This window comes from Mauremys reevesii, linkage group 4 (assembly GCF_016161935.1).
Source record: "Mauremys reevesii isolate NIE-2019 linkage group 4, ASM1616193v1, whole genome shotgun sequence".
In the NCBI taxonomy this organism is placed as follows: Eukaryota; Metazoa; Chordata; order Testudines; family Geoemydidae; genus Mauremys; species Mauremys reevesii.
In genome coordinates, this window is record NC_052626.1 from 51,864,352 (window position 1) to 51,892,308 (window position 27,957).

At 37.9% G+C, this 27,957-nt stretch overlaps 1 long non-coding RNA gene across 1 annotated transcript in view; it reads right to left on the bottom strand.

Moving 5' to 3' along the window:
• Nucleotides 1-27,957, bottom strand: part of LOC120404440 — a 173,900-nt gene that overhangs the window by 120,660 nt on the left and 25,283 nt on the right. The gene's annotated exons all lie outside the window — the stretch shown is intronic.

Here is a 27,957-nt window from a genome sequence, read left to right on the forward strand (position 1 = left end):
TTCCTGTCTACACAGACAAGGTAAACTGTATTAGCACCTTGCTAGCCAGACCCATGCACCAATTCAGAAAGGACTTGTTAAATGTCAGAAATGCCTTCCATAGGAAAAAAAAATCTGTTCCCTTAAATTTGATAGAGCACTTAAATACTGATGGAAAGTGTGTATACATTGCTAAGACACTCTGAACAAAGCCAAACAGTTCTGCAAGCTGAATAGCTCAAGTTTTTTATTTTCCTTTAAAACAATAACAACAACAAAAACAGCTAAATACACTCCTAGGAAGTAAAATGAAAAAACTGCATGAATGTAATGCCGGGATTGCAATTTAAATCAGAAATAGTCAGGAAATACAAACGTTAAGGTTCCAACAGCAATATTTTGCACGTATATTTCTATACACACACTATTTTCCATTCATTATTGTCTTATGAAATGTGTAACTTCATAAATATGGCTGTCTGTATAGTAAAAGATATACCATAACAAAATGTGGAATGTACAGTGTAGCTAAATTAATAGTGTAACAGACATATCGGAGCATAAGCTTTCATGGGTGAATACCCACTTCATCAGACGCAAGTGGGTATTCACCCACGAAAGCTTATGCTCCAATACGTCTGTTAGTCTATAAGGTGCCACAGGACTCTTTGCTACTTTTTACAGGTCCAGACTAACACGGCTACCCCTCTGTTAAATTAAGAGTGTTAATCTTAAACTTTACATTTCTTCACTTCTGTGTGATTTTAACAATTCAGCCATTAACACTTTTTTGCATTGAATGATACAATTGTGATGTACATAAAGCAATAAATTAATAGTTTAGACTAAAATTTTCTTTGTAACTTTCCCAATTATTCCTACTCCAGTAGTTGAAGCATAAAGTACTACATCCAATGCACAGGTATAATGGGTGATTTAATGGATCCAGTTTTGTTGATGTTGCCCTTTATAAAAGCAGCATCTAGTCTCTTAAGTCTGAATTTCCTTTCTTTTTATTAAACATTATTGTAAACTTACTCTTTGTATTTATCAGAAGTACCTTCTGCTTTCCAAAACTTTCAAGCATCTCTGTATAGCCTTCTACATCTTCAAAGCACTACCTCAGAGATGGAAGCAGAAGCACCTGAAAGTCATAGGACTGCAAAGCACTAGCAGCACTTCAAGGTTGTCAGGTTATATTGTGTCAAGGCATCTATTGTGAGTACTAAATATTGATACAGTATTTCATAACCAGTCATTCAGAGTTGTCATCATGTACTGTAGTTCTGCACAAGGACTATGCAGCCACTACTACAGACCTTTGACACAATTCATTCATCACAGTTCCAGTTATGTGATAGTGAGGGCATGTTATTATAAAACACAGGGTGACAGGCTAGTTGTTAAAGGATAAAAACACAAACGTATCTGTCTATGCACAGAAACTAATTTACCACTACCAAATGATTCAATATTTAAATTATAGCATTTCAAAATATTCTAGTTCAAAATCAAGCATATAGATTCTCAACCTGACCCATTTGACATCAATGGGGGAAAAAAAAGTCTTCAAGGTGAGACACTTGTTTGTTTAAAGAATTTATTTCCTACTTAATAACAAATGTGTTCAAATTACTGCACTGAAACCGAAAATGAGCATACTCATTCAAATAAAACAAAGAAAGCCATTTTACTAAATGTTGTATATTGCCTGTCAAATTTAAGTTTGAAATAAGTTTTAATAACTGGTACCCCTTCAACAGAGATGATGCTGAAACTGTTTAGATTTTTAGATAGATCTAAGATGGTACATTTTCCACAAACTAGGAGTTGACCCGAAATGTAGAATATAAGCACACCAGCAGAAAGATTGCATTCACTGATTATAGTTAATAGCCTGAGAAACACAGACACCACCACTTTTCACATAAATGCCTGAGTAGATGTTACAACCAGGAAATAGAAGAATCCATGCTGTCCTATAACAGAAATTAGAAGTTAATGTACATATTTCGATCCTAGGCACTTGGCACAAGTTAGGAAATGGAAGAAGGAAAGGAACACTTTATACCATCTCTATTCTCCCACAATCTTGGGGCTGGTCCAGTCTCTGGCATAAGCACAGTATCTTCAGGGCTGCTCTAACTCATGCACCACTTCCAGCATCCCCCAGGGTCATTCAAGCAGCTTGGGATCACCAACCTGGAGATTCTGCCACCCTAAAGGATGATTAAATTGTCTGTACAGATGCATTACTCATCTTGGTGACATAAAGCAGCCATAGCCAGGCCAAGAATCTGGCCCATTGTACCTGCGAAATACTGTATTGTGGATAATATATCCACACCTCTGAATAATAAACAGCAAAATCAAATGGCCATTATGCTCCCTTTTTCCACAGATCTTTGGCTACCATTTTTCATACTACGAGAAAAGATAAAAACCTATCAAACATTATCCACAGCTACATTACTAAACAATAATTGTCTAAAAGCCCCTGCTTATAAAAGTAATTTATAACAATGTTATGCAACCTATATTTAACACACGCCTCTCTTATATTATTAAATTAATCCTTTATCAAATTTTCTTGTACACACTGGGCCAGATTATCAGATGATGTAAATAAGTGAAGCTCCACTGACTTTAACTAAATTTCTCCTACCAAAGCTCTATCCCTATGGATTAAAACATAGATAGATTCAAAATCTAATTGTCATAGATAATTGTTTACATATCTATTAGCGATGGAGTCTACATTCTATTAGCGATGGAGTCTACATTCAACTGCTGGATCTGAACATTCCCATATTTTGAGAGAGTTTGAAATCCAAATTCAGATCTAAACATCATGGTTAGGCAATCTCTTTATAATTAACTGATTCCAGGTCTTTGATCTGAACAGATGACATTTCAAATTTGGATCCAGCTCCAAATTTTGCAGCATGGGTCTATCTTTGATATAAACAATGTAACGACAGTACATGGATAGTGTCTTGTAAAGAAGATTTCTACCATTAAAAAATAAGGGAAGACATTTCATTGCACCACATTTCTCTCAAAAGCTAAAATTAATGTCAATACTATAGAACAGTATTCTCTTAATGTACTATTATGAGCATCACCTGAACATAAAACTGAGTTAGTTGACAGTATTAAAGAATGTGTTCACAAGTGATATAATCATAGCTGCTTTGATGAAAAACGTATAGAAAATGAATATGTGAAGATATACTCAAACCACCTTAGGATAAGTTTATTTTTAAAATAACCTACTGAGAAATTGAGTTTATATAAGGCTCATGAAAATACATGTGTATTTCAAGCAAAAAAATACAAAGTTTTGAGGAGACTCATACTAATATCAACTTAATAGCACAACTTATGTGCATAAAGTAAATGAGAAAATGTTTGAAGGATCAGGACCATAACTTGGTAAGCATGATAAATTATTTCGCTCAGCTGCTTCAGTATCAGAAAAAAATATTAATAATATGTTTTAAATGAAAGGAATTGCAAGCAAATGAATCATGATATTCTGCTGGTATAACTTGTATGATTTCAGTGGAGAATTAGGAAGCGGATTCTATTTCTTTCATTTGTTTTCTCAGTATCGATGGATACTCTTCACCATGTTATTAACCTACTTGAGAGGATAGGTTAGCACAAAACAATTTTGAACTATAGTGCACTATCAGGGAATTCCAAGTCCTTGTGTTAGTCACTTAAGTAGATAGGATCACTTAATCAGCTTTTTATGTGATTGATTTGTTAGGGTTCAGTGAGATGCAAGACACAAGTAACTTACTAATATCCATGGATGGACGCAGTTTTCAAATTGATTGTTTAATAGGCATATCCTATTAAACAATCAAACAGCAATAACAAAAACACCACACCAATTTGTTTACATTGCACAATTACAGACGTATCATGGAAACTTTTTTCCACATCTGGTTACTGAAATGTGAGTTGGTTGTTCTTATAGTCCCTTATAGATCCAGCCTAAACATAATTTGCTGCAGAAGATCCCTTCAGTAAATAATTAAGGAATAGTCCCAACATCTCCAGAACAAATTTGTTCTTGACTGATAAATCACTTGGTGGGGAGGGGGGAACAGGTGAAGAAACCCATCATACCCAGAACCTTAATGTAAGGGACTTATAGGATTTATGGTGCATTTACAGCGTCAACAAATGGAATGGTATTCCGCCTTGTCAGCTGTAACATACCTGGATGAGATTTTGAACTCATTATCCAAGATTATCATGAAGTCAATGAAAATACATACAATGGGTAACATTTATTTTAAAGTCTTCATAAAAGCTTTCTAAAAACATTAATATCTCATTTATAAAGATGTGCCCAAAACAGCACCAGCAGTGAACATGCAAATTAGTGCATGTACTGTATACAAATTCAGTCATTCATCAGACACATTGGGCGCAGGTTTAGATTAGATTTCTGACTAGCAATGCTGAAGTACTTTATGCTCCATCTTCTTGAGAGGCAAAAAAGAGATGCACTCCTATGACTAACTTCACAATACTCTCTTTGGGGTTATTTACTTTCTAGTAGCTTTTTACTAGGGTGTTAAAGATATATTTTAAAAAGGAAAGTAATTAATATGAGATGCTAAATTGTATTTTTAGGTCATGTAAAGTCATGAAGTTTTGATAGGACAATAATTGTATATTAGGAATTTGTGAGATTCTTAATTTGATATTACCGTTCGTCTGCCAACATACTAATCTACATTCATTCAGAGAAGATATTACATTGTCTATATGAACATTAAGGGTAAAATTCTTCTCTTTGATCTGGACCATGGGAACCCTGCCTCTGCCTACTGTTCTAATTCACTTAGGGATCCATATTACATTTTAAAAGGAGAGTGGTGGCAGGACACAATGTTTACAAATTTGGATTCAGTTGTGCTAGATAGGAGATTGCACCCAGTAGAATACATCAATTGACCCCAGAGAATGGCATTGACCCTGCTGTCCAAGGCATTAATAGGGAGGAGGTCGTTCAGTCATTGACTGAAGGGAACAAGAGCCTGATTACCCCCTACAGAGGGAATCCCAGCACCCAATTGGGCTTCTCCTTCCCCAAAACAATCCTACCAGCAGATAGAAAGAGGGAGGGAGAGTGGGTGGGTGTGTCTCAGATGGAGCTGATAGGGGTCAAATTCATCCATGGAGTAGCTCTTTTGAAGTTGATCAGATATCACAGATAGATTTGGCATATATATATATATATATATATATATGTTTGCACAGGTATATATAAATGTAAGAAAAATATATTTTTGAAAATATGCTTTTACCTGTGATGTGTTTGTATTTCCCTTCCCATCATAGCAAATTGTCAAAATGTTTGTGCACAGAAAATATAGAAAATGGAAAATTTCTTCTTTTATAATCAATCTCTTTCACGCTGATTCCATAAGTGCCAGCAAAGTTCAATACCTTAGAAGTAACTGTAAAATGACAAACACGGGGTTGTGAAATCAAAGAATGAATTGGCCAGAGGGGACAGAGTAAAGGAGAAAATATCTAGTTAACAATCAAATATTTTAGCAAATACCACTGATGGTAAAGGTCCATTTGCAGTGGGTTTCCTGGGTTATTAATATTTTTGATACCACAGTCCTATATTGAGTTATATAATCTACTGGCAAAAAAAGAAAGACTGTTCAAACATGACTCACTTTATACCCTTTATGAATAAAATGCAAGATGAATGATAAAAGGTCTACCTAGCTGAACTCTGGTGTTTTGTCCCTAATGACAGCAGAGTGCACAAGCACTCCTGAAAATATTTTCCTTTACCTTTGCAACCATTAAGCTGCTAGGCTAAATTTGAACATAATGGTCTTTGTTTTCTTTTTCATCATTCTGTATAGGTGTTCTTGCATCATTATGCCAAATTCAGCAAAGATTTGGCTAAGCCCAAATATGTTTCCATTATTGGGCTGAAATAGGCCATCAACATACCCCCTAAAGACTCATTAATGCATAGCAAGGCTTGGTATTATCGTGATTAGCCTTTCATAAAATTGTTCATAAACTTAGCTTCCTGATGGACTCTACACTTGTTCTCTGCTTCAATAGTTTCATTTTGCTTTAGACTCTGTTGTGCTCCTTTTTCTGTTACCTAAACCAGGTGCAACCTTCTGAGATTTCTTCAGTACTATAAAGTGAAAAAAAAAAAAGATTCTTTCCCCACAGTCCTTTATTCCTCCCTTCATATGTTGATTCTTTTGCTGTGAAGAAAATAGAAAACATAACTACATCTAATATTTTTACCAACCAACTTTAATCCCTGTTTTCTCTATTTTGCTAACTATACACATTCCATTAAGAACACATTAAGGTTGTACATTGTAATACTGAAAAGACAGAATGTGCCATGCATATATCACCATGTTAAGTCTAGCCCACATTTTCCTTTCTTTCTGCTGAATGAAGGAGAGGCAGGTAGATTGTCTGCCCCCCCCCCCCCCCGCAAATTGCCTCCCAAATTCATATGTATAGGGGATTATATGTAGCATGCCTATTTGATTTGTATCCTTTGACAGGAAAGATAGAGGGGCTAGCTAGCCATCCCTCTACTCCCAAAAAGGTTAAGAGGGAAGGGCTCAGAAGCTATTGGGCTTTCACTTGAGAATGGCACCAGATAAATAAGAGGGGAAGAGGGCCCAGGGGAGTGAACAGATCCAAAATAATCTGAGTACAGATGGACAAAACATTTTTATCAGAACAGTTTTCTGTTGGAAAATGCAGTATCATCAAAATTTCAGTGTTTCACAGGAATGCGTTGATTTCAATGAAAACTTTGAGATGAGAAAAAGTTAAATAAATTATTTTGAGTTTTCTCATTTGATTTCAAAAACATTTTGTTTTTGTAACCCTGTGCTTGCTCAGAGTGGTATTCTGTCCCCCTCTAGTGGTGGCTAGGCCAGCTAGAGTTTGATAAACCAGCTACAGCCTTGGCTTTGAGAGAAGTCTTTTCTAGCTCACGCAGTAGAGGCTTTTGCATTAAGCTCCAGGGGGCCCAAGTTTGATCTCTGTTTCCAATGTTCCAGTGTGGGTCGGCCTTACATATTGACAAGTATAAATGTTTCATTTGGATTTTATAATTTTTATTTATTTTGTTTAGAGTATAGTAGAACCTCAGAGTTATGGACACCTCAGGAATGGAGATCGTCCATAACTCTGAAATGTTCGTAACTTTGAACAAAGCATAGTTTGGGCTCCAGATCCAGCAGCTGACACGCCAGGCCAAGTTTTGGCAGCAGCTGAGCTCTCTCCTCTGCTCCTGCAGGCAGTTTCTTTCAAGCTTGTCCCGCTCCTGGCTGGGGGTGAATGTGGGTGTAAGCAGCGCATCCTCCACCTGGTCGGGGAGGGGATGTGAAAACAGTGAGTCCCCCTCCCAGCAAGGCAGGAGGGATGAAAGCAGTGTAGACCCCAGCACTGCTTCTGCTCTGCTGGCTCCAGCTGTCTTGGGCTGGCGTCCCCAGTGTCTTCACCTCTTACTGTAGCTGTAAATGGCTTTCCCCATGGTGGAGGTGGAGTGAGAATAGGCATCCCAGATGTGCCTACTTTTAAGATGCAATACAGGCACAGTACAAAATTTTCCTTTTTTCTTGTCTGTCTCTCTCTGCTGCTGCCTGATTGGTTACTTCTGGTTTTACATGGTGTCCAGTTGACCAATCAGTCTGTAACTCAAGTGTTTGTATATTTGAGGTTCTACTATAGTTTATTTTATTACAATGTTTTGATATTATCAAGCCAAAATGATTCAACGGTTCCAAATCAAAATTTGGGGGAATTTTTGTTGTGTGGGAAATTCTTAAATTTTGGCTTTTCCTTCTGATTTGGAATGAAAACAAATTTTGAAATATTGGCATTTCCCACAAAATTTCTGATCTGGTCTATCTGTGAGTGAGAAGAGAGAAGTGAAACATACCAGTTTCACAGTGAAGCTTGTAATTAGCCCTGCATCTGCTTATAGGGTTTGCTTGTAGTTTTCTGGTTACAATCAAAACTAAGCTACATCTACACTACAACCTCTGGGGCTGATTCCCAACTAGCTCTCATCATGCTGGAGTGAATTCAGCATGAATATAAACAATGCAGCCGTGGTAGCACAGGCAGCAGCTGCAGCCATGCCCAGTACATACCCACCAGTTTCAGGCTGGTTTTTACCCAGTCCAGCTAAGCCATGCCTGTGCTATTGCTACTACTATTTATACTTGCACTAGTTTGATGAGAGCTAGTGCAAATATGTGTATATGAGCCAGTAATCACAACCTCTAGCCTAGCTCAGAGTGCATACATAGCCTAAAAGATGATAAACCTGAGGAAACTGACCCTACTGTTGTGATTTAAATCAAAAGTGTGTGACCTAAAACTGGCTGGCTTCACAGACCTTATTCGTAACACACCCAGATTAAAGGTTTTCTTGCTTGAGAGACAGAAGATTGATTCATAGATGTAACCCCTGGGACAAGAACATGGTTACAGGGCCATTATAATCCCATGACAAAATTTCCATTATTAGAAGTGTTTTAGCAAGAAACCAAAGAGATGAAAACTGACCTGGTGCTTGTGAAATGCAGATTGCTTTACAAAACCAACAATGTAGCCTATCAACAGCTATTTTAAAAATCATCAAGAGGCTAGTTAATTTCTGACTGCTTAGGTAGTAAAGAGAAATCTCATGAGGCCAAAGGTATTAACTGTACTAACTGTCCAAAAGAAATAAATAAATTATCTTTGCTTGGACAAGCTGTGTTTCTATTACATATTTCCCTGCTGGTCTAGTGCACACATTGCTCGCTCAGAGTAATGGTTAACACTGGCAGAGCCCTACCACCTGTAAAGTGTGAAAGAAAAAGGCCCAGCAAGAAAGGTGGGGAGAAAAAGAAAACAAACATTTAATAGCTGAAAAACTCTGATGCAGGTATACCATTCTACAAAAAACATCTGTTCATGACTGCCATCAAAAATAAATTCTTTGTTCTTGCAGCTGTTTTGTCTTCAACTCCCATCACTAACTGATGTGCAAATATTGATGTAGACTGAAAAAAAAATTTAATTGCTGCACTGAGCTTTAAATTGTTTACGCAAATCAAGACTTAAATGTGAGTAATAATTTTATTGGATTTGGCCATTTAAAATAACTGAAAGGAAATCAGTGTTTCCATTAGTTGAAAACTTGTCACATAAAAATGAAAAAAACTTATGTTGTTTATCTAAAAAGACTTTTGTTCTCATATTGCACGACCCTCATGTTGTTTTACTGCAGTGAGCTCAAGAAAAGCCATCAAATGCAATATTACTGTACTGAGAGTAAGTCAAGATGATATTTTTAAGTGGAAGACTTTTCTGATCAGCCCTCAAGAATGGGATACACGTTGTGAAGAGAGACAGACTGAAGACAGCTCCATTCTGGGGAACCTGAATAACTCAGATTTGCATTCAAGGAATGAAGTTTTCCCCAAGATTTCAGAGTTATAGTTAAAGTTTCTATCACCTGAAGACCTCCAACATCACTGTATCACTCTCTTTTTAGGGTAAGCAATACCCCCAAATTCAATCATTTGGCCATGTCAACATTTGTAATGCATTTATGCAGGCTTTGTGGATCCTAAAAAGAACACTTGTCCTTCAGCAGAAATGAACAATAGGTCATGGATTATATTTGTCTCAGACTGTTTCTCTTACAAAATATTACAGTAGCTGTCTGTACTTTTTAGCTATTGAGCAAAAATATTCTACAGAATACTTCAAAATCTTAAAGACTGATTTAGTTTTAAAATGTTTAGGGCCTACCCCTTTGTAATAGATTTCACTGCTTATTCAGGCTAGCTGTTTCCAACAGATTGACTTGAACCACTCTTGCCATTTTCATATTCTTTTGACAATCTGTCCAGCTATAATCTTATCCATTTCCCAAGGGGGGACATTTCCATTAATTTCAATGGGAGATGGATTGGGCTACTAGCCTTTAAAGGAGTTAATATAGCATGCCTAAAAATACCTTCATATACTTCTCAAAAGTAAATTTTCCAGTTAAAGTTACTAAAATTAAAGGGGTAAGAGCATGTATTGCTACAGAGAAAAGATAAAGTGAAGAAGTCAGCTAAAAGTAGATCAAAGATGGAAAGGAAAATTACTGCATCATCAAAAAGATAATGAAGTTTAAAAGAAATTATAAAATGGAAACACTTTGTAGGACATTTTCTATACAATGCCATGCAACCCAAGCCAATAAAAACTTTGTAAAGGAACTGTTACTAATTACATATTGTTAAAGCTGAAATTAACATTTTATTTTTATGGCCTGGCAAATTAAAAAAAATACTTATACAAGCATTGCTTGATTTTTACCAGCAACCAGAATGCATATTGTATGGCTCCTTTTATTTATTTATTTATTTATTTACTTTTGAAGTGGGTAGTCCAGCAGCATTGCAGCTGTGAATCCTGCTGCCACATCAAGATCCTGGTTTGGGAGAAACCTAGGAACTCCTGCTCCATGACACAAGAGAAGTCAGCTACATCTTGGAGATGAAATGGTTGGTATCCTGGGATGAATGCAAAATGACCTGCTTTTAGGCCAACTCTCTACTGTCTGATTCATAGAATTATATAACAGCTTCATCAGTTACTCCCTCTTCCTGCCCCCTGAAAGGAGAATAATTTGCCACTAGTCTGCACTGCAATACAGCAGGAATTGCCAAATTTAGGTCTTGATCCTGCCATCCCTTGTCCACATCAGTAATCCCACTGAAATCAGTGAGACTGTTTGCATGATCATTAAGCACACATTAAGAATCTTCAACATATAGGGAATTTTGAGGCTATCTCAGTCAGCTTAGGCAATTATTATCTATGTCCATACAATCCATTGCAGAAGCCTGTCAGTTACTTTTTTTCATGACACACACAATCCTACTTAGCCGCTAGCAACATCTCTGCCATACAAATATCAATTAAGAAACAGCAGTTGAAAACTGGAGGAAGTTATCATAAAAATATTGTTTGTTATGAGTGCCATCAGTGTGTTCAGTAGTCTACACAGATTTGTCCCTGCCCCAGGGAGTTTGCATTCCACATTACATTAGATAAACAATACCACTGAAACAAGTAATGCAGCAGGAGTGGAATCCTGGCCTCATTGAAGTCAATGGTAAAAGTCCTATTGACTTCAGTGGGACCAGGCTTTCAGTCCAGTTGTTCTAGTCTCAAGAAGGTAGCACAGATTTTTTTCCCACACTTTTCTCTGATGAATTAGCTGTGAAACACGTTGCATAAAAAAGTGTGTGTTGCAAGGAAAGAATGAAAAAAAGTGTGGCTGTTTGACACACAAAGAGATGCCCCTCTTTGTGAATAACTTCCTCTCTGTTTCAACTTGTGTTTATGTAACACGGATGGAAAAAGCATTGGATGTGGCTCCCTCATGCAATTTAATGTCTGGGATGAACTAAATGGGAGCAATGTTTTGGGTTTTTTTAAAAGGCAGAAAATGAATAAAAAATTCAGGATAGCCATGTGAAAATGGCTGCATAAGAAATAACCAGGTAAATGTGTCTATGGAGGAAAATAAAGAATGGGGGAAGACAATGACACTAAAAAATTCAGCAAAGAAAGAGGAAGTTTGTTGTCCAAGAGACTGAGGAGAGCACTGGGAGATATAGTTAAAGATGACCTGCTCTTAGGCCAACTCTCTACTGTCTGATTCATAGAAATATATAACAGCTTTATCAGTTACTCCTTCTTCCTGCCCTCTGAAAGGACATTCTCCTATTTCATCATCCCTCACTTTCTCTATGGCCTGACATTGTTGAGTAGCAGAAGTACAGTCAGTGAGTTGATAAAAATTGCAGTTGAAACTTCCTGAAACACAAACAACAATTAGAAATTTTATTGTCAGTCTAAAAACAGCTGACTGCCGGAAAGTATAACCGTAAAATATAAAATATAGCTCAAATCCCTCATTTGCGTAAGCACACAGGAAATGAGAAGCTTTCACAACTGATATACCAAGTAATTATGCCATATTCTGTAGTTTGCTTGCAACCAAGTCTGCCAGGACCCCCATATTCATTCTTTATTTCACAGTTTACAAATCTCTGCCAATAAGAATCATACAGCTCAAGATGGAAACACAATTTATTTGCAATGAGGCTTTTATTCTGTTGCTGATCCATTAATTACATGGTCACAGTAGCAACTTCCAAGTAAAGACTGTAACAGTCTTTCCTGTTTTTCTTTCCCTCACAGCTTTCACATACCAAAATATTCTTTGGGGCTTAAAATTCCAGTGCATGCTCCCAGTTCAAAAAAGATATTTTTGAAATGTTTGAACAAAATTAGGTGAACAGTCCTTGAACAATGCAGCCACATGCAGAGATTCATGTGCAGAATTCATTGCAAGAGCCAGTTTTTTGAAGCTTCTTCACTTCTAGAGTTTGTAAGTATGCATCTCCCACTGCTCAAGACTGAGCATTGCTTTATGTTTGCAGGCATGCACTCTCTTTGTCTCATGTAGAGTGACCAGATGTCCCGATTTTTAGGGACAGTGCCGATATTTGGGGCTTTGTCTTATATAGGTGCCTATTACCCTCCACTCTGTCCCGATTTTTCATACTTGCTGTCTAGTAGCCTAGTCTCATGATTTGTAAAGCAACCTTGAGATATCAGTGCCATATTGATGTGACAATTAATAAATATCAATTATTCTTATAGTCACTGTTATATTACCTATATTTTACCACCAGGCGTCAAACCCTAGCAATCTGCTCCCTCTACAGTCTGGTGCCACACCCAGCTGCCAAACCTTTCTACTCTGTCTGATGTTTCATCTGCAGTCATGGTCACAAGTTCTGAATTATGAATGCATTTCATAAGTGTCTGTTATTTCTCAAACATTACATGCAAGTAGCCAATTCTGAACAGTTTTGCTTATATACAGTGTATTTTTGGGACCATATGTCAGATGACTCTCCAGCTCCTTGGCAACAATGTCAACAAATACACAAAACATTAATGCAGGAGTCCATTATTTTGAGCTGAGTCATTCCCTGTGACAAGACTGTAAGCACTGTGACTGGAATGGTGATCTGCAACATCTTGAGTTTTCTGCTCCTCTCAGTCCCAAAATTATCGATTTGGATAGCCTAACTGCAAATATCATGTCCTTCATTAGGACCCAAAAGGAAAATTTTAGTTCTATTTTCTTTTTGTGCCATTCAGGTTTGCTGAGATCTCAGAGTATACCAAGCACTACTGAAATCGTTCAGGAGCGCTTTCACTACTATGACCAACAGTTGCGAACCTCATCATCTCCCTGTTGGTCCCAAAGCACACAGTCCAACCAGGAAACTCCCTTCTGCATGACCGAGGAATGTGGACAAATCGTACTTTTGAAGGTGCTTATGACAGATGTTTCTCCACAGTTTCTTTAACATTTTTGATGGATTAAGATGAAACATAAATGCAATCTAGAAAAGGAAAGCTAATTTGTTCATACAATCTGCCAACGTTTCAGAAGGAAAATGAAGGTGATTTCGAGCTTCCAAAGAGACTGTTTGGAGAAAAACTAGCAGTGCCAATTCTGTCTTGCCCTGTGGTTTCTTTGTTTCATTCTGCTCTCTTATAGCACCTTTCCTCCCCCTGCCCCCCATTCCTCCCCTCCCTTCCTGCCTGCTTTCCCTGCTCCTTTAGCCCTTTCCTCTTTCTGTATTCCCGGCATCCTTCTTTCCTCCTCCTCCCATAGAGCTTTCTTCACTTATGCTCCTGGAACTCAGGAGTCCTGAGTCGGTTCCTTCCCCAGCTCTACTCCCTCCAGCCTTATCCTCTCTGGATCCTTCTGTCACGGAGTGTGGGGGAGTCAGGCCCCTGCAGCCCCCACTTCCTGAGATTCACCGTGACTCTCAGCCAGCCAGTAAAACAAAAGGTTTTCTAAAACGCAGAAACACAGTCCACAATAGAACTTGTAGGTACAGAAAACAGGACCCCTCAGTCAGGTCCATCTTGGGGGGTAGGGAGTCCAGACCCTGGTGCTGGGCCTCCCTCTGTTTCCCCAGCCAGCTCCAAACTGAACCCCCCTCCAGTAATCTCACCCAGCCACCCCGCCCCTCCTCCAGTCTTTGTCCAGTTTCCCGGGCAGAAGGTGTCACCTGGCCCCAACCCCCTCCTGGGCTCAGGTTATGTGCTCAAGTATCATCTCTCAAGTGAAGTCACACCCTGATATCCCACCACCATCCAGCACTGATGCAGACAGTACCAGTAAAACTCCCATGCAATATTCCCAGGTCAATACTCCCCACTCCCTACTCCGTCACCCCTTCCCTTGATCCTACTTTGTTCTTGCTTGAGTTTTCTCCACTACTAGCATCTCAGAAGAGGAGAGTGAGATGGGTACCAAAGTGGGGAGAAAGGGATAATAAAAAACCCTCTTTAGTCCAGTCAAAAGTAACTTGATCTCTAAATATATTGGAAAACTTTTGCTTTCATTAGCTCTATTATACTTTTAAAAAATGTAACAAAAAATCTAATATAAAAACTAGGACTGTCAATTAATCATAGTTAACTCAAGCAAGTAACTCAAAACAAATTAACTCAATTAAAATTAATTGAGATTTATTGCAGTTTTAATCACACTGTTAAACAATAACAGAATACCACTTGAAATAATTATAAATGTTTTGGATGTTTTTCTCCATTTTCAAATATATTGATTTCATTTACAATATAGAATAGAAAGCGTACAGTGCTCACTGTATAGTATTATTTTGATTGCAAATATTTGCACTGTAAAAAGAAACAAAATAAATAGTATTTTTCAGTTCACCTCATACAAGTATTGTAGTGCAATCTCTTTATCATGAAAGTGCAATTTACAACTATAGGTTTTTTTGCTACATAATTGCACTCAAAAATAAAACAATATAAAACTTTAGAGCCTCAGTCCTACTACTTGTTCAGCCAATTGCTAAGGCAAACAAGTTTGTTTACATTTACAGGAGATAATGCTGCCCACTTCTTATTTACAATGTCAGCTGAAAGAGACAACAGGTGTTCACATGGCACTTTTGTAGCCAGCGTTGCAAGGTATTTACATGCCAGATATGCTAAATATTCATATGCCCCTTCATTCATATGACCATCATTCCAGAGGACATGCTTCCATGCTGATGACGGGTTATGGTCAATAAAAATCCAAAGGAGTGTGTAATGTAGAAAACATAAAAAATATTTAATTAAATGGTATTCTATTATTGCTTAACAGCATGGTCAAAACTGTGATTTGTCACGATTATTTGTTTAATCTCATAATTAATCATGATTGATTTTTGTAATCATTTGACAGCCCTAATAAAAACTTTACACATTTAACAAAAAGATTTTTTTTATCTTTGCAATGTTTTGTTAATGGAATGACTTGCTTAAAGTCTGAAGTGCCACTGTTCTCTTTTGAGTATTCTTGACTTCTGAGAGCTGCTGGTATTTTATCAGCTGGGTATTTATGGACATGGGGAGAACAAATGCACAATGCCTTCATTTCAGAGGCACTTATAAAGACTCTGTAGGTCTCCGCATAGGGTGACCAGATGTCCCGATTTTATAGGGACAGTCCCAATTTTTGGGTCTTTTTCTTATATAGGCTCCTATTACCCCCAACCCCCATCCCAATTTTTCACATTTGCTCTCTGGTCACCCTATCGCTGCATAATTGCCCAAAGTGCTTTTCACACATGGAGTTTGCAATCTCCTACAGAGGCTCTTTATTGTTGGGGGGTACGGTGGGGAAGGGAAGGAAAGGTCCATGGCCCAGCCTCCTTCCCACCTTTTTTTCATCAACTTGCTCATCACTCTTGCTATGTGTGCTCACACAAGGACCTCTCAGTTTGAACCTTAAACAATAACATATGGATATTGTCGCAACCCTAAACTCATGCTCAAACATGGCGTCTGTATGGCCAATTGTCGGTCAAAAGGTCACATTGGTACCGTGTGCAACACCGTAGTGCGGTGTGCAACATTATAGTGCCGTGTGCCTATTCCCGAACCTTCTATCTGGTCAATTGTGGGTCAAGTTGGTGCCAGCGTGTTGTGTGCAAAAGAGTAGTGTGCCGGGTGCAGCTCCTGTTGACGTAGAGGGCTCCAGCTCCGAACCTGGAGGGCGAAGGAGCTAGGGACCAATTAGACGCTGACATGAATAAGAGTCTTCAAATAAAACTGTATCTCGCGCCAAAAACGGCAGGAGTGCCCGCGTGTTAGCTGGAAGGCCTGATCACCCTTTCAGCCAGCGTCTCCTCTGGATTTTGCCGGCTCGTGTCGTGTCGTGTCGGGATTACTTCCCCTCAATTCGTCATGCACTCTGTGTCTGTACTGCTGGTCAGCTGCGCCTGGAGTGTGGTATGTGCATTTTAATTTCTGTAAACACTTTGTTTGCTTAGCCTCTTCCTTTTTTTCCTTCCCTTATTTGGTGCAAAGTTGTGTATACAGTACATGAGAATCAAATTGTTGTATTGATTACTGTTGTGATTAGTTGGTGTATTTCACAACATTTGGTTAATGCGTGTACATTTACTCAGTTTGCGTGTCTATTTTGGATTTTAGTGAGCGGTTGATCATAGATCGTTTAGTTCTTGTTATTAGATGCAAATAGACCGTTTTCAAGTTGTGTGTGGTTTATCTTGATAGTATTTCTAGTTGATAAATTACCTCCCCCCCGGCCCAAGTTGTAACTTATCCCTTGTTAATAAACGGCCACGTGGTTTGAAATTTCAATCTGTCACGTTTTAATTTTCCTCTCTCAATTAAATACTTGCTCGAACCTGTGTTTGTCTCCGTCAGATATGTTCCAAAGCAAAATTATTTTAATCTTGAAGCTCACATTGAGTAGGTACAATACTATGCTTTTTCCAGAACGAGCAGTTTTCAATTGAGGACTACAATTATTTCATTTTCTTTGTGAGATATATCCACAATTAACAGTATCAAAACCACTTTCTGCCATTGATTTGTAGGCAGAGTTCCCAATAATACTCCCAGAGATGTGTAAGACTTCCATGTGTAGACTGATGGCACACAATGGCCTTTATGATTTGTAAACGCTGTCTGATTATAAAATAAGGTGAAACAATTGCCAAATTCCCTGTTGACTATTATTGGCTGGCCTACAAGCTGCTGGCTCATGTAAACCTCTAGCGCTTGCACTTCTTCCTATCTTGATGGTTGTATATTCAGTGGTCTTCAAAAACTGAATGAAAAGCTTCCTTTGCATTTCTCCAGTTAAAACAACAAAACACCACTAATGTTTGTCCTTTAACACAACTCTGAGAATTTACTCTTTTGCTCCTCTATTCTTTTTTCTAAAGTTTGACTTTAAAATTATTTATCTAAAGTTGAATTAACTCTCCCAACTGACTGGCAAGCTGACACTGTTTTCCCCTCTGACACAGTCAAATTTTTTTTACTTCAAGCTTTTTACTTTATTTCTTAACTGCTGGGTTTTTTTTTCATGTTTTACAAATTCTCTGATTGCAAGATTTAGCTGCTTTTATTGAGGAGGGAACAAATTATGTATACTCAGTAGAAGAGGCACAGGCCTCATCCCCTGAATCAACAGAAAATGAGCAAAAAGAGCTCTAGCCTCACTTTACCATTTAATCCCACACTCCAGGTAGTTGGCTGTAGTATTTTAAATTCTATGATAGGAAACAAAAATTGTGGGTAGGAGTGACTAAGTTTTCACCAATGTTAAGAAACTGTCTTTTTGCCTTAGTAATTTGTAGAAGGCTCACTGTTATATCCCTGCTCAAGGAACTATGAAGGGAATGATTTTTTCCTCATCTTTATCACTTCTCCACCTGTGTTTCACAGTCACAGTACATATCAAACGTTATCACTTTTCTAATCCAGTTAAGGCAATGTCTCAAGCTTTATTTATTTCATACTAGAGGTACTTTTAAAGTCTCAATGAGATCTAGAAAACAAGCCATGTTTGAATTTTCTAGGATGGCACTTTTTAAGATTGCTTTGTTAAGGTTTTAGTTAAGACCAACTCTCTCTTTTTAAGGATGATTAAGTTAAGAAGCCCCATTGAGGACCAGATTCTGGATCAACCTGCATGGCCATGCAGGGCTGTAAGAGGAAATAAGAACACCTCTGTTACCCATGTGGCCTCCCTGGACTTTAGGTCTGAGTGCATAGGCATAAGCAGGCACTATGTTACCTGTTATTCCACCCAATGGGAAGATGTGAAGTGGGCTATGTACAAAATTGATAAAGAGGAGGCACACAAACCTCACACTTTCCCTTTCTAAGCAGACAGGCAGCCATGAGTGCCAGCATCCAAAACATTGGTATCAGCAAGGATAATAAAGTAGTTTTCATAGTGAAAAGGAGTGAGTAGCAGAACTCTGATGGAGAAAGGAATGAGTCCCATGGAGAGAAAAGGGAGAACCTTGTTAGTGGGAAAGGGACTAAATGGCATCTCACACAGGTGATTCTTGCACTTCCTAGGAAAGCATATAAGACTTGCACGGCATGCTTAATCATTGCCCTCTCTGCTGAGACTGCCAGCTAACCTGCCAATTGTTTTGCTTATCTGTCCACTGAAATCAGATGAGACTACTAATCATTTTACTTGAGTTACCAAACAAATATCAGATAGTAACTATTTTCAGTCACTCTGACTAGGGTGCAATTCAAATTGGTGACCTAGAGATGAAAGACACTATATTTCACTATCAATTCTCTGAGCCATCCAAACCCATACTAATTTCGCCCCCCCATGAATTTTAGAGCTGAAAATGCCTTTGCCAAACTTCCCCTTCTAGCTGTAAAAGCATCTCTCATTCCAATTTATCTCATTATTTCTTACTTGCTACTAGACCCTTCTTTAGTACAGGGTCTTTCATACTAAATTCATTGCTAGTTTTGTGATGTGGACAAATCTTCACTGAGACTTAGAATGAGACTGTGAAATTCATTTTACATATCACCTAAATCATATTTGAAAGCAAGCCTCCAGAAGTGAGCAACTGGTGAATTAAACCACTATGCCACCTAAGCCCTTAGCACATCATTAATTTTTAAAAAGTGTCACATTCACTCTTTTTTCCCCCAGTATTAAACCTCCAGTATCAAAAGTGTGTATAACTTTAAAATTAGACCCTGATTTATTTATGGAATATACAGGTAAATGAGTCATAAAAGTTAATATTATTAATATTACTGGTAGGGCAGCACATGTATCTGCTCTATTTAGGTGTTTAAATACTATAGATGGAATAGTAATGCTCTGTTTTATTCCACAGTTGACTGGTGAGGTAATTCATTAAACTAGTTTAAAATCCTTTTTATCGTGTTAAGGTGTCGTGAACTAGTGTTGGTTGGACAAAAGCGCTTTACTGTAAGTAAGTTAATTAAATCTCTTTAATACTTCAGGCGCAAGCACTGTAAATCAGTATGATATGATATAAAGAGCTTTAAATCACTCTTTACCTCTTAAACTGATTTAAAATGTACTTATATACAATAACTGAATTGGCAATGTACAATATTCTCATGGAAATAAGTGATTTGAAAAATTCTAGTAGAAATCACTTTCATTTTCCCTGAGTCAAATAGACATCATTTTGGGGTTAGACAGGAATTTACAGGCAGAATCTCACATACTTGATTATCTCATTGAGACTGAAGGGCCAAAATGGACTTGGGGATTATAAAATACCTTGAGTAAAAACCTCCTCTTTGAAACTCTATGCCCTCTAAGGAGAACAGAGTTCAAAACTTTTGAATAAGCAGTGACTCGTGAGATGGGTCCATTGAAAAGGACAGGGGAACAGAGTGGGAAGAAGGGAATAAAGAAGAATTGGACTCAATATCCCAGTCTCTTGATACTTATGGCAAACATGTCTGTTGTTAGGGCCTCTCAAGCATCAAAGAAGTGGGATTGTCTGTTCCCAAATGAGGAGAAGATAGCAGGTGGATTGCAAATAACAGAGTTGCTGTGCTAGTGGGAAAGACAAAAGGGAGGTTTCCCCCATAGATGGCTGCATACGTGCCTGCTGATTGACGCCAGAGCTAGAGGACCTCCTTCTCTGAGGTCTATACTTCCTTTTTGGAAAATCAAAATTGTCTGGATACGTAGAGTGACTGCTCATAGTATTGCTGGAAGTGCTGGGTGTGTGGAGGTCTACACTGTCTTCTTTTGGATGCAGGGGTATAGAATCCTAAAGAATGGAGAGATGCCCAGGAGTCTTTGAATGAATGTAATGTCTCATTGGATTTGTCTGAGAATAGAAAATGATCATAAAATTGGAAGTCCTCTATAGTCTGTTGTATAGCGGGCGCTACACCAGAATTATATAGCCATTAGACGCTTCTCATTATTATTGCAGAGGCCATAATTCTAGAGGAACCATCCACAACATCCAATGCAGATTGAAGCACGTGGTGGGGGAAGGAAGGTTAAACTAATAGCAAAGGAGGATGGTAAAAAGATACGAGCACTCAGCACAAAATGGAGATGTTGAGAACAACATTAATCAAGGAACCAAAGGATATGAAGAGAAGAAATTACTGAATTGCTTATTCACCAGTGCTAGGAGCCTGGGTAACAGGAAGTGGAATTGCTAATTTATGAGCATAAATTCAATCTATATCATATTATTGAAACCTGGAGGGATGATTTCACAGCTCTTCACCATGTTGTTTTCAGGCGGCCTCATTTTTGCCTGTATTCAGGAGTCCATCTTATTGCTATTCTGGCGATGGAATCAGTTTCCATCCAAAGCACATGGCCAATCCATCTCCAATGCCTCCTGGTAATGATGGTGGTCATATCTTCTTGGCTGCACTGTGTGCTAGATCTTGGTTTGAGATTGTTCTGGGCCAAAAGGTACAGAGGATTTTTCTGAGGCAGGTTGTATTGAATGAAGATAGTTTGGACATGTCGTACTTTCTCATTCCCCATCATTCTGCACTATAAAGTAATGTTGAAAGTACACAGCTCTGATAAATCTTGAGTTTGGTTTTGGTGTTGTATTTTGATGATTTCCAGACTGTATTTAAGCTCTTGAACATGTTCTTGGCTTTATTGATTCTGTTCTGGATGTCCTGGCTTGTTCCACCATTCTGGCGGATGGTGCTGCCCAAGTATGTGAATGTTTCTACACTGGTGAAAACATAATCCTCTATCCATACTGGTGATGGTGAGGCATTATTAAAGGTCATGGTATCTGTCTTATTGCGGTTGATTTTCAGTTCAATTTGCTGCTGAATGTGTTGAATAGCGTTGTTTTTTCTTGTATATGGCATTGGGTATGTGATAGGAGAGCAAGATCATCTGTGAAGTCCAGGTCTTCAAGGGATGAGAAGGGTGTCCATTTAATGCCTCTTGGCATGTCTTCTGTTGTACACTGCATTACCCATCACTGATAAACTTTGAAGATGACCCAAAAATTGGGGGAGTGATAAATAATGAAGAAGATAGGTCACTAATACAGAGTGATCTGGACCACTTGGTAAACTGGGCACAAACAAACAATATGGGTTTTAATATGGCTAAATACAAATGTATACATTTAGGAACAAAAAAATGTAGCTTACAGGATGTGGAACTCTATCCTGGGACTGAGTGACTCTGAAAAAGATTTGGGTATTGTGGTGGATATCAGCTGATCATGAGCTCCCAATGTAATGCTGTGGCCAAAAGAGTTAATGCAATCCTGGGATGCATAAACAGGGGAATCTCGAGTAGGAGCAGAGAGGTTATTTTACCTCTGTATTTGGCACTGTGACTGCTGCTGGAATACTGTGTCTGGTGCTGACAATTCAAGAAGGATGTTGATAAATTGGAGAGGGCTCAGAGAAGAGCAATAAGAATGATTAAGTGATCAGAAAACATGCATTATTATAATAGACTCAAGGAGCTCAATCTATTTATTTTAACAAGGAGAAGGTTAAGGGGTGATTTCATTATAGTCTGTAAGTACCTATATGGGGAAAATATTTAATAGTGGTCTCTTTGATCTATTACAGAAAAGTACAATGTGATCCAATGGCTGGAAGTTGAAACTAGACAATTTCAGCCTGGAAATAAGGTGCAAAGTTTTTACAGAGAGAGTAATTAATTATTGGAACAATTTACTAAGAGTCGTGGTGGATTCTCCAACAGTGACAATTTTAAAATCACAATTGGATATTTTTAAAAGATATTCTCTGGAAATTATTTTGGGGAGGTTCTATGGCCTGTATTCTACTGCTTGGCCTTGGAATCTGAGTCTATGAAGAGACATTTTTGCGACATGGCCTTCCACACACAAAAAAGCATTGACATCTTCCCTTGCATTTTCAGGAAATTAACCTGTGAATTTTTACAAAGCCTCTCAGTTAAGTAAGGAGGGAAGTCACCCTGCATTAATTTGGGAAAATGCCACCAGCAGGATTCATAATCATAAAACGTGAGCAAAATACCCTAAATCTCCCTCAGGTGTGGCCTATCAGGTTACTTAGCTCCTTCTGAGCCCTTTCTGGGCTTCTGTAGGGTGATACCCTATGACACATGGTCCAAACAGTGTATTTTAGCTAGCCTTGTTCTCTGAAATGGCTGAACCATTTTGGCTGAAATTTTCTAAAAACATTAAGCCTGAGGCAGAAAACTGGCATGCAAAATTTCACCCCCCAAAACTTTGGAAAATGTAAAAGTAACTGAAAATGGGATTATTATGGGAGGTGTTGGGCAATTTTAACAATGGATGGTGCTACTAGCCTTGGTTATAATTAGCTGTAGTCATTGTTCTGGGTGCTGTACAAACACAAAGTAAGAAATAATAGGGAGAGTGCAGAAAGTTGATAAGTTCTTGTTTGGCTGGCTAATTCTTGGAACAGCATTCACATTTGTATAGGAAGCTGGTGTGTATCCCATTGTGCAGCATGTTTATGAAATGATAGCCCATAAATTCATGGAGATTGCAGGACAAACAGGTAAATAGTGGATGAAATTGAGCATACTTGGGGAAAGTCCAGGTCTGATTGTCTGAGAATGTTCCATTGCTCCTACATCCACAAGTAGATAGAGCAGCTCCAAAATATTGGTATCTTGATCCTGCTATGTACAACAGGAAAATGTTTGGAATCACAAATGCCAGCAAAAACATCCAGTCTTGAATGAAAAAAATATCAAAAACCTCCAACACAGGGAGTCTCTAAAATATTTAATATCTCAAAGAAATGTTTTCCATAGTATGAAATATCACATGCTAAAAATGTCTTCCTGCCAAAGTACTGTTCTAAATTATTAGATTTTACTTCCAATTTGTAGTCCCTGGACAACACTTCCCAAGAACAAAGCAGCTTCTTTGCTTTTTCTTTTGCTCGTTGTTCTGAAGTAGCATATCCTGAACATATAAACAAACTCTACTTTTTGACTAGCCGAGTTATAGCTTATAAGAAACTTCAAGCTTTCTACACCTTCATTCAGCAATAAACATTAATAATATCTAAGTCAATCTGTCCAAAGACCAGAAGAGAGTTTTATAGTAACTAAGTAACAGGTAGAAACAAAACAAAAAATATCTGATGTCATTAGTATTAAATATGTTGAGCGGTGAGAAAGGGGAATATATACCTAAGCAAAAGGATAACTAACCTATATAATGAGGAATTACTTGGCAGTGGTATGTAAATATGTAGCAGTTTCAATGAAGAAGTAAGCAGAAGTATTGCTAAGGCATTATATTATACAAAACACTCTGCACTGTTTCTTGCTGATAAGGTTTTAAGTAACTTTATAAGCTCTTCCTGTGTGTTGTGACAGGAGGATTATTTGTGCACCTCTGGAACTAAACTTGAAAAAAAGAGCTTTGTGATTTTTTTAAATCTGCCTAGCAACTCAGTGGCTCAAATAGCCAAGAGAGAAGTTTGTATACGTTGACATTCTGGTGATATTTACAATGTAGAGGCAGCAGCTTCCTTTGTGACTGCCTGGTCTCTACTTATTCTCTGCACAGTACACCGGAATTACAATACCAGATTTGACCAATGATCCATCTAAACAAGTATCCTCTCTCTGACAGTTGTCAGAACTAGAGGCTTCAGAGGAAGTTATATTAGAAAAGAAGTGGTCCACAGGGGAAGTTATTTCCTAACCTCAGACAGTTAGTGGCTGCTTCATGCTCTGAAGCATGAGGGCATATAACCCTCTATATGTTTTCTATGTGATCTGCTATAACTGGATTTTCTTATTTATATAAATGTCTGATTTTTTTCCCTTGCCAAACTCTTGGCCTCAATAATTCCTTGTGGGCAGTGAGTTCCACTGGTTAATTATGTGTTGTATAACAAGTATTTTATTTTATCTTTTAAAAGAATTGCCTTTTAACTTAATTGGGTGTCCCCTTGTTGTTGTAGTGTTATGACTCAGGATTTTAGGATCCCAAATGACCTAATTTATTTATATTACATCTCTTCATGTGACTCTTATGTCTGAAATATATAGCCCTAAAATGTTTTCACCTCTTCTAATATGAAAATCTTTCCATGCCTCTATTCATGTACTATATATCTCTCTATTTTCTATTTATTTCTATATTTTATGGTCTATTTCAATTTTCTATATTTCTTTAACTTTCTAAGGCCCCCATTTTCTATATCTTTTTAGTGAGGTGGTGACCAGAACTGAACATATTATTGAAGTGAAAATGCACCATCAAAGTACAGAAAGGAATTATAAAGTATACAGTAGTTCTTGCTATTCCTCTGTTAGTATTTTTGGCCTACACATTAGCAATCAGTGGTTAGTTTTATTATGAAATATTTAAAAAATATATATTAACATTTGTTACTGAAATCCTAATGCATACAGAACACATTTCATTTCTGTGGAAATGGTGTGAGGTAAGGGCCACAGGACCAGCCCTTAAACCATCGCTGCAAGCAGCCACTGTACCATACTTTTAAGTTAGAGAAAACGGAACTGATCTTGTCTGAAGAGACACTTTCATCCATATGTCTTGTATTCCTCTTCTATTCCAAACACTTCACAGCTAAGCAATAACATCTAACTTTGTGAGGCCTGAATTTGAGATTAAGTGATTATATAATCCTAAATGTGGTGCTGCTAGACAGTACCAGCATCAGAACATATTTATTTTTAGTATAATATGTCTTTTTAAAAAACAAAAGCACAGCACTTGAATGGAAAAAGTTTCTTTTGGGTCTTAAGATTCCAAGTAACAACATACAGTCTAGTGTCATTATAATCTGGAATTTTCATTGACTTAGAGTCACTTGTACTCTTTTCTGAAAGACTTAACAAACTCCCAGGCATATGATAACCGTACCCCTTGCATGCTGGAGGCATTTGGTCTAGCCTTCTGCCTGGTGCTTCACTACGTGCCTGAGGTGTGCAGTTATCTCACAGAAACCTCATGTTTCATCATGTATGTCTTAATCCTAATAATATTCTCAAAAAATTCTTCCTAGCTAAAAAGATAGCATACATTTTTAATAGAAATTACTCATTTTGAGAAGGTAATTTTTTTTAGCATATGAGGAGTTGTGATAAGGATTAAAATAAACAAAGTTAATTTAGTAATAACAAATATTAAACAGTTCTAATACCCTCCAAGCAAAAAAATGTTTGTTACTGTACAGTTAAGAATAAGAATTAATTACATTTCATTTACCCAATGTGCCTATCCTAAGCTCTTGACAATTACAACTTTAAAAACATATATTAGAATAATAATTCAGAATATGACAATGTCCATTCTAAATCACTACAAAAAACACTGATACCCTCCCCATTCAACATATCCCCTCAGAAAAAGTCCTGGACAATTAAGCTATTCACCATTTCCGATAGTCCAGCAAATTCCACCTCTACTGGACTGAGGTGAGCAGCATGCCAGAGCTCAGGGTCCACTACTGAGAATGCCCTGTAACTGGAGCCCAGAAAAACAAATCCAGAGACAGTTGAACTCCACCATCCCTGCAGATCTAGATTTATTAATTCAAAAGCCAGAAGCAATCATTGTGATCATCTAATCTGACCTCCTGTATGACACGGCCAGAGAACTAATTGCAATATTAATATTTGAAGAGAGTTGTAGCCTCTAGGATACACAGTTTCCAAACCAAGTAGGGCTTTATAGATCAAAACCAACACCTTACATTGTGCCCTGAAGTGAAGAGGAAGCCAACGAAGTCTCTGGAGACCAGATAAATTGTGTCCTCTGCAATAAGTACTACATCTTGCACCAGCTGAAGTCTCTGAATGGTGTTCTGGAGTGGCCTCAAGTAAAACACATTACAGTAATTCAGTCTGGAGGTGTAACTAAGGCAGCAATAACTGTGATGAGGTATATGTATGAAATAAAAGGACATATCAATCTTTCCAAGGATAGATGGAAAAAGCTATTTTGACCACTGCTGTGATCCGAACATTAGAATGCACTCAAGGTTTCAGTAATACCACCCCATCCCCAAGAAATTTAAGTAATGAAAGTCCTCAATTGTAGGAGCAAATCTCACCTTCTCCTCTGGTTATTTCCCCCAGCTTGCCAATGTTACCTATGGCTTATCTGGATTGTATTTCAGCCAGCTAGCTTTCCTCCAAACACCAATCTTGGCCATACATTGGGAAAGCTGGTTGCACTGGATCCAGACACAGACACCAAGATGATTGTCATCAGCAACCATAGTTGCTTTGGTGTCGAAACACAGCCTCGCTATCCTGCACCTTCAAGTCACCATGGTTCACTAACAGACTGTTAGAGAAGCATACAGGCACAATTCTAGAATATTGTAGCTATAAAACACATGCTGGATCCCTTAGAGAATAGCATCAATGATGGTTCCAGGATGAGGCAAAGGGAACACTGTTTGTCCTAAAAAAATCAGTTTTTTCAACAAGTGAAGAACCTAAACCTTAAGATCACATAGGATGAGAAAGAATAGTCCAGTGGTTAAGGCACTAACTTATGACTCCACATAGGAGACTTAGAAAATCTGTAGCAGAGTAGGGAATTGAACCTATGTGACTTTGGGCAAGTCACTGTTGTATTAATTTAGATGGAATATATGGGACCAAAGAGTCAAAGGTGTTAATATGACCCTGACGCTGCCAGTTTTAAACAAGGATCAAGGATTGGTATACAGAGACCTCAGCCTGCTTGATACCATGGCAAACATGTAATTAAACATCCTTTTAACCTTTTACTGAAGATACAGAAAAGAAGTTAGAAGAACAATTAAAATTTGAAATGTAAAGTTTTAAATAAGACTTTCATTTTAACAACATGCCATGTTGCCTTTCCCTTTAATTGTAAAGAGTTCTTAGAAAGAAAACCCCTTTTCTGACAGTCCTTTAGATGGTATCAAAGATGGTAATTACTATCCTTTTGGGGGAAAAGAGAGAAAGTTAGTTGAAACTGGCTGGAGCTGCTGTCCTTGCTGTTATTGTTAAAGTCCAATCCCATTTCCTAGAAGACAAGACAACACACAACAGAAGAGGTGTTTGGAATTTTGCTGGAGCCAATGGAGGTTGTAATGTCATCTGAGTTTCCTACTTTGGCCCAGTTGGGTCAGGATATCACTCAGGATCTGAACAATGAATGCACAATGATGTCCTGGTGGAGCTCAGGGTCCCAGGACACAATAGGGGTGGCAGCCATGATGGGATAACTTACTTCAGTGGTTGTTGGCAGATGGCTGCTTCCTCTGCTAATTTTTTGCCAAAAGTGTTTTCTTTTTAAGATCCAAAAAGGGAGTGTTGGGTGAAATAGTTCATCCTCTCATTGTTTTGTCCACCAGTAGGCCTAAATTCTGACTTGCCAACTTTGGTTCATGGATTTCCAATCCCACACTTCTCTTTTCCCACGCACAATCTTAACACAGTCCTTGAATTATATCAGTAAGCCTTTTTGTTTAAACTAATTCAGT